Genomic DNA, 8,471 nt, shown 5'->3' on the forward strand with positions numbered 1-8,471 from the left:
AAAAAGTGGACTGCAGCTGGAGTCAGTGCTTCAAGAACCACCACGCACAGACGTATGCAAGACATGGGTTTCAGCTGTCGCATTCCTTGTGTCAAGCCACTCTTGAACAAGACACAGCGTCAGAAGCGTCTCGCCTGGGCTAAAGACAAAAAGGACTGGACTGCTGCTGAGTGGTCCAAAGTTATGTTCTCTGATGAAAGTAAATTTTGCATTTCCTTTGGAAATCAAGGTCCCAGAGTCTGGAGGAAGAGAGGAGAGGCACAGAATCCATGTTGCTTGAAGTCCAGTGTAAAGTTTCCACAGTCAGTGATGGTTTGGGGTGCCATGTCATCTGCTGGTGTTGGTCCACTGTGTTTTCTGGGGTCCAAGGTCAACGCAGCCGTCTACCAGGAAGTTTTAGAGCACTTCATGCTTCCTGCTGCTTACCAACGTTATGGAGATGCAGATTTCATTTTCCAACAGGACTTGGCACCTGCACACAGTGCCAAAGCTACCAGTACCTGGTTTAAGGACCATGGTATCCCTGTTCTTAATTGGCCAGCACCTTAACCCTATAGATAATCTATGGGGTATTGTGAAGTGGAAGGTGCGATACACCAGACTCAACAATGCAGAAGAGCTGAAGGCCACTATCAGAGCAACCTGGGCTCTCATAACACCTAAGCAGTGCCACAGACTGATCGAATCCATGCCACGCCGCATTGCTGCAGTAATTCAGGCAAAAGAAGCCCCAACTAAGTATTGAGTGCTGTACATGCTCATACTTTTCATGTTCATACTTTTCAGTTGGCCAACATTTCTAAAAATCCTTTTTTTGTATTGGTCTGAAGTAATATTCTAATTTTCGGGGAGATACTGAATTTGGGATTTTCATTAGTTGTCAGTTTGAATCACCACAATTAAATGAAATAAACATTTGAAATATATCCGTCCGTGTGTAATGAATGAATATAATATCCATCTTTCACTTTTTGAATGGAATTACTGAAATAAATCAACTTTTTGATGATATTCTAATTATATGACCAGCACCTGTATATATAAATCTTAAATGTACTTCTTTAAAACACAGTGCAAGACAATGCCATACATTTTGGACAAAACAATGTTGACCCCATTCATTTCAATGGGGTAGGTTTTTATAAAATATGCTGTGTTTTTTGGGGTGCAACTTGTCCTATTTATTACAATAATGCATCAACAGTAAAGTCTTCTGTGTATCTCTGTAAATGTAATCTGTAAACACGAGTTGATTTTGATGCCATTGATCAACCTATAGAGGGCACTAGCCTCCAACTTCGGACAGCAGCCTGCAGGATGTCCCCACAATTGAACTGTACTGGTTAAGGTTCCTCCCACCATCCAAAGACATGCAGGCTAGGTTAATTGGTGTTTCTAAAATTGTCCTTAGGTGTGGATGTCAGTATGAATGGTTGTTTGTCTATGTGTGGCCCTGCGATGAACTGACGAGCTGTCCAGGTTGTATCCTGCCTTTCGCCCAATGTCAGCTGGGATTGGCTCCAGCCCCCCCGCGACCCTGAACGCAGGATAAGCGGTTGACGATGGATGGATGGATCGATGCTTAAGGTTGTAAAGTACATGCAGTTGTAGAAGAAGTACTTGGATCTTCCGCTTAAGTGCAATTAGTGATACTAAAATGTAAAAATACTCCAATGCAAGTAAAGAATTCAGGTAAAAAAAAAAAGGAATTGACATCTAAAACACTTATTACTTGGTTGTGTGATACCTTTAATTACTTTAAATACTGTTGGGTTGTTTAATCTATGACAGTGCATCATATTTTATGATCTACTTGTATATTTTGTATGAAAATGCTTAATCTGCAAATTAGTGGTAACTATACATGTCAAATGATCATATATTTCCCTCTAAATGTAGTATAACACAGAAGATTTTTATTGGAAGATGGGATAATGAGGTCTGGTGCACTTTATAAATATGCTGTAATTTATTTCTAAAAACAATATACTACTTACCTAAACTGGAGGAGCACAGATGATAAAAAAATGAGGATAGGCTAACTACATAATTCCTTTTTTACTAAATAACACACATTTGTGTTTTTACTTTGAGAAAAAAGCCTGAGATGGTACAGGTTATTTATGGATAAACTCTGTTGTTATACTGGGTGCAGTTAATTGTTGAGAGGTTTCCACAGTAATACATCTGAATTGAAAACCAGGACTCTACTTACTGTAAATTTCATTAACAGTAAAGGACACGAACACTACAGACATTGCAAAACTTTCTGTTGTTGCACAATATCAATTCAAAATATGATATGATGAGCTATGAGTCATAACTTTCAAACTCAGCACGCCTCTTCTAACAGTAAGCACATTTCAAACAATTTCAACTTGCATGCAACTGAGCCGACCTAATGTCATAACCAAAGGCAACAGCTGCACAAAACATCTGTTTAGCATTCTTCAACAACAGCTCCATGGAATATATACCAAATATACATATATTTCACAAAATACATATACAGTAAATTATCTTTAATGCACCTTCAATGCTTTCAATATCACTTATTTAAAAAAACATCCACAAGAACATCCTTCAAGTTTTTATACATTTAGTTTTAAACTGTGCTAGGTGTGTGGAGGAAGGATAAGATTCTGCTTAGAGTTTATAAAACGTGATCGTTGGTTATGGTTAAGATTAAAGTAGGGTGCTGTAGGAGGACTGCTGAGCAGAGACAGCGGCCTCCACAAAGCTGCAGCAGCATGCTGCCTGACAAATTGCAGTCCAAGAATGTGCCATAGTGAGATTTGTGTGAACAGTTTCTCATTCTGGCTCGACACTCCAGCAGCTGATTTCACCGACAGGTGCAACATCAACCAGAGGAAGAACTAATCTCATGCTTGCAGACCACTGGGTTAGACAAACAGGGCTTATGACCAAAGAACCGCTGTTCCAGTTTCCTCCAACCAGCTGGTGAAAGGAGGGAGGAAATGTTGTTCTCTCAAGCAGCTCTTGAGCAAGGTATTAAATTTGCTTCAGTGCTCCGAGGCCATGGATAGCTACACTGTGACTGAACCATGAAGCCTGTCGATGCCAGCATCTGCAGGTGTGTGAATGCAGAGCAGAGAACGGCTGGGAAAAAAAGTATGCATGCTCAGCAAAACAGCGCCTAAAGGATGATTAAATAAGAAATGTTGCCCAAGTAAAAGTCACACTATTAAGTGAAATGCTGTTCACATGCAAGAGGAACTGCAGATTTCCATGATTGCTGTGACCGTATGTGGAGGATGGTGGAAGCCTCTCTGGAATCCACAATGTTGAGAAAATGTGGCACATCATCCGGACTGGCTGTTGGACAAATGGAAAGGATCTGCAGCCAATTTTTGAGGCCTCTTACAACAGGTGACGCACTAAACAAACGCAGACAAACCTTACCAATCCTGGCTTTTCACAACTCCATACAACTTTCAAACCTAATTATTATACCCCTGCACAGACACAGATTAGCTGGATGTCACTCAGGCAGAGACAAAGAGATGTGTGATGAAGTGACTTAATCTATGTAACCGCACTGATCTGTAGATAGTCTGTCAAAAAGCTTGAGTGATGAGGGATTTTGATGTGGCATGTGCCGTACACTGCAAGTGTTTAACACTATACATATGCAGTTTATCGATTTGTGGGGAAGTAGACTAGTTATTGCAATGCGTGTCACACACACCTCTGCTCAGCAATAGAATCACCTCTGGTTGCTCTGTCGGTCCACCACTTTGGTCCGGATGGAAATCTCAACAGCTATAGGAAGGACTGCTATGAAGTTTTGGACATTCATGGTCCCCAGAGGATGAATCCAACTGACATGCGGCAACTACTGGAGGGATAGCCAAGACTGACTTTTTAATCTTGCACCATTATCAGGTCATGAATTCCATTCTTTCAACTCCACTTTATGTTTAATGCTAATTAGCAAATGTTGGCATGCTAACATGTTAAACTAAAATGGTGAACATAGCAAGCATTACCTGTTACACATTAACATGTGGTGCGTGCGTGCTGACATTAGCATTTAGCTCAAAGCACTGCTGTGTCTAACTGCAGCCTTACAAATCTGTAGACCACAGATCTATACAAAAAAGTGTTTAGATATGTTTATTTCTCAATTCTTGAATGTTTTTAGAAGACTGAAGTCCTTAACCTTTCTCAACCAACAAAAACATTTAACTTTTCTTTTGGTCTTTCTTAAAGATACTATTTGATAAACAGGTCACAGGATGTTTGACAGTTGACAGTAGAGAAGGGCTAGTGGACAAGGGCACTGAGGCCAGAGCAGGCAAAGCACCATTGCCTGGGTTAGTCATACAAAATCTGCTCTCTAGCATTTTCATATTTCAGTTGATTGACAATCTCTCTTTCTCCCACTCTCTCAAATATACCCTGCCTCTTGCTTAATCCTCAATGTGCTAAAAGCGTTCATTTAGTCATGACTCACTCCTCACAACAAATTGACTGTAAACTTAATTTAGTCTGTTATCTCGGATGGGTGAGAATCAGATTTGCAACTAAACCAAAAATATTTCTTGTGCTACAACAATACGCATCGCTTTAATGTTCACTTGAGTAAGCCAGCTGGGCACATATGATAGCACATACTGTACCTAACATGTTATAATTGTCTTGCAGTATATGAGCTATTTCTATGAACAGCTGTTTCTGTACATGTTATATATTAAGCTTGTATTGCATGATTGGGGCCTTAAAGAGATAGAAATTAAAACTATAAAGCACATTACTCTATGATTCCCAAGTCACGGGCCTGAAAGCTTGTAAGCTTGAGGGTTATATCTTGAAGAGACATGGATTTTTTCCCCCGAAAATTAGGTGGCTGTTTGTGTTGGGATATTTTCCTGTATAGCTAAACACTGTGGTCACAGCTCAGAATCAGAATTTGTTACGGGGAGGTCTGGAGTGAGCTAATATCACATTGGCGGATAGTGCTAACATACTGATTTTCAGACACTAATTTCTGTAACAAATTTGAACACCTGTTCAACAGCCGCTGTGTTTTTTCCTTTCCGTCTGCTCCTGCTGCCTCATTCTTACTGGATAGTTACCATGCAACCATGACAACAGACCCCTACTATCATTATTGTGGACTATTTTTCCTCAGTGTCATGACTTTATTGGCTGTGAATACAGTTGTTCATGCAAATATGTGCATATGTGTGCCAGTGTCTGGGTGTGTACTTGCTATATGTTGAGGACGGGAGGGGGATTAAGTTATCCTTCAGCTTATCTCCATTAAAATGACTGATTACGCTGTCAGCAGTGGTCGTGGCCTAGATTTGAAAGACAGCCTTGTTTGCTCTGGCTGGCAGCCACTAGACCTTGTAAATACTCCTGATGCAATTTTATTAGCGGACCAGTATTACCTCATTGTGTTTAGTAAGAGCAATAACGCTGCAGTTTGGTTAATGAAAGAGGTACAGGGGGCCTTTTCCTGTTGCTGCTGCCTCTGAGAAACTGTATAGCCTGCGGTTCACCTTAGCATTCGCATAATTTGCATATAAATGAGAATCACATCACGTTATTGCATGCGGGGGTATTTTAATAATGGGGTTGTTGAACAGGATACGGTACTGTACGAGAGACTTTTGCAGATGCTGAAACAGGTGGAGCCCTGAGCGCTAGTTTTTGCCTCATTGACGCCATGCTGACCTGCATCTTTTACCTCCCTGTGCTCTGCATCCAACATAGCCTACTTTCTTTTAATCTCTTGTTAAATTTCAGAAAGATTGTGTTGCCTGAGTTATACACTGCCACATCTCTGAGTAGGCTTCTAGCTAGGTACTTAATAAAGGTTTTCAAACCTTTACTCCCCCCAAACTGAACACAAAAACACCACAGGGACACAAAATTGCTTGACCTCCTGATCCCCTCCTATCTGCTCCTGCTAGTCCCTAGCACTGTAACACTACATGTCTGTCATGCTCTAAAATTGGTTTCACTGGCTCAGTGGGTGTGACATGGACAACCCAAGGACCCCTCTCTCTCTTCTCTCTCTCTCTCTCTCACACACACACACACATACGCACACGCACACACACACGCACGCACACACACAAAAACACACACACAAACACGCACGCACACACACACACACACACGCACACACACACACACACACAACTTTCTTGAAAAAGGGGGTTGTCTGTATAAATGCTGGACAATGCATTTGTGTAAGATCCACATTCCTATTAAAACACCCACATACAAACACTAAGAGCTGAAATCAACGTTAACAGTAACAACACATTTTTAATTAGGCTTATTGGTTGGATTTGAAGAAAAACGTTTTTCATTCATTCAAAGTTAGGATGTTAACAAATAAATCAGACAATGCAAAAGCAATTAATTGATATTCCCAAAGTTATGGTCTTGACTGGTTTTGAAATAAAATCCCGAGTCCCGAGGTTAAGGAAAACCTGCATGCATATCACATATACACACCTTATTATAATTGTCTTCCGAAGTAGAAAAACCTACCAGTATATGAGCTATTTCTATGAGCAGCTGTTTCTGTACATGTTATATATTAAGCCTATATTGCATGATTGAGGCACCAAGGAGATACAAATCAAAACTAAAAAGTGCATTACTCTGTGATTCTCAAGACATCTGCCTGACAGCTTCCAATATTGAGGACTTTATCTTGAAGAGACATGGATTTTTTTTTCTTCGAAAATTAGGTGGCTGTTTGTGTTGGGATATTTTCCTGTATAGCTAAACACTGTGGTCACAGCTCATAATCAGAATTTGTTACTGGGAGGTCTGGAGCGAGCTAATATCACATTTGCTGATAGTGCTAACATACTGATTTTCAGACAATAATTTCTGTAACAGATTTGAACACCTGTTCAACAACTGCTGTGTTTTTTCCCTTCCGTCTTCTCCTGCTGCCTCATTCTTATTGGATGGTTACCATGCAACCATGACAACAGACCCTTACTATCATGATATTTTCCTCAGTGCCATGACTTTAATATTACACCTATACTATGAGCACAACAGTGCAAACACAGACTTGGATTACACCAATCAGGTGCATGCGTTGCTTGAATAGGTATAAGAGGATTGCTAGCTATTAAATCTTTAAAACAACTGTTTTTGCTTTCATGATTCTGTGTGAGAAGTGACAGCATGTTGCTTCAGATCTTCTTCACCATTATCACCGGTCGTGTCATTGAAAGGTGCTCTGTGGTGGGGGCTGTGTTTTAAATATACCCTTCCAACCAATCCACCCACACAGGTTTTAATGATGGCTGAAGGGGACAAGTCAAAATGCCTGCTGTGAAGAGACCTACCAGACCTTCTCTGTGTGGGGTGTACAAACTGTGCTTCACTGACAGCTCCCTCACTCTCCTGTTAGTTTTATTGCACCTGGTGTGACAAATCAAACCTTTATCATTGTTTTTAGTTAGTTTGGTGACATCATTTAATACTCAAACATCAACCTGACAAGAGGTCTAATCAGCACCGGTAATTGAAAACACCTGTGTGGGTGTGCAGCGCCTTTAGGTATTCCAGACATTTCTGGTTAGCTGTTTGTGTATTGTGTTACTCTGGGATTTGCAATTAATGTCCAACAGAGTAATATAGGAAATGTGTTACAATTTAAGGTTGAACCTATATTAATATAGATTAGAATATCACAATGTCAGGGCAGTTTTATAAACAGAAATGTGTATCATTGAACTGAATTTGTGTCTTGTTAAGCTTTTTTTTATGTGGTTCAAATCATCCCAGCACATATTCTAGTATGTGCTATATATAGTATATAGTAACCCACCTGGCCATTATAACCTATAACTATGTGTAATATTTGTGGCCTGTGTAATGACACAAGTTAGTCTGTGTTTTTTTAATGGCAGAAAATTGTTTGAGCTGTGATATTGTTTTATTGTTTTCCTCTCTTGCTGCTCCTCTCCTCTCTTTGAATGTTCTTGAATATAATTTAATATAATTTATAAAGTCTCTATAATAATAAAGACAACAGTTTGTTGCAACTCAATTCTTTGCTCAGTCCCTCACCAGCAACATACAATTACCACGATATTTTCCTATGCTATTTTATTATAGATGTTGAAACAGACTAGTTGACAGATATATCTGACCCAGGCCCTTTAAGTTGCTGTTAGCATACTACTGATCGAAAGCTATGGAACAGCTACCAAAGAGACCTTTTTTTTTTATCAACTACTTGTTTCAATATTAAGAATAAATGTTCAATCTCATATAGCCTAACAGAATAGCATTATGAAATCATCATAATTAGAAGGAAAGGGAGAACAAACAGTCTACTACAATTGCTCTCTTCTACTCTTTTCCCCGCCCCACGCGCTGACGTCATGCGCCGGTTAGCCAGTGAGGTGGAGGGACGGGGGGGGGGGGGGGGGGGTTCACAGCGGGGGGGCAAGCAGCAGCGT

The sequence above is a fragment of the Micropterus dolomieu genome, linkage group LG06, assembly GCF_021292245.1.
Source record: "Micropterus dolomieu isolate WLL.071019.BEF.003 ecotype Adirondacks linkage group LG06, ASM2129224v1, whole genome shotgun sequence".
Lineage (NCBI taxonomy): Eukaryota > Metazoa > Chordata > Actinopteri > Centrarchiformes > Centrarchidae > Micropterus > Micropterus dolomieu.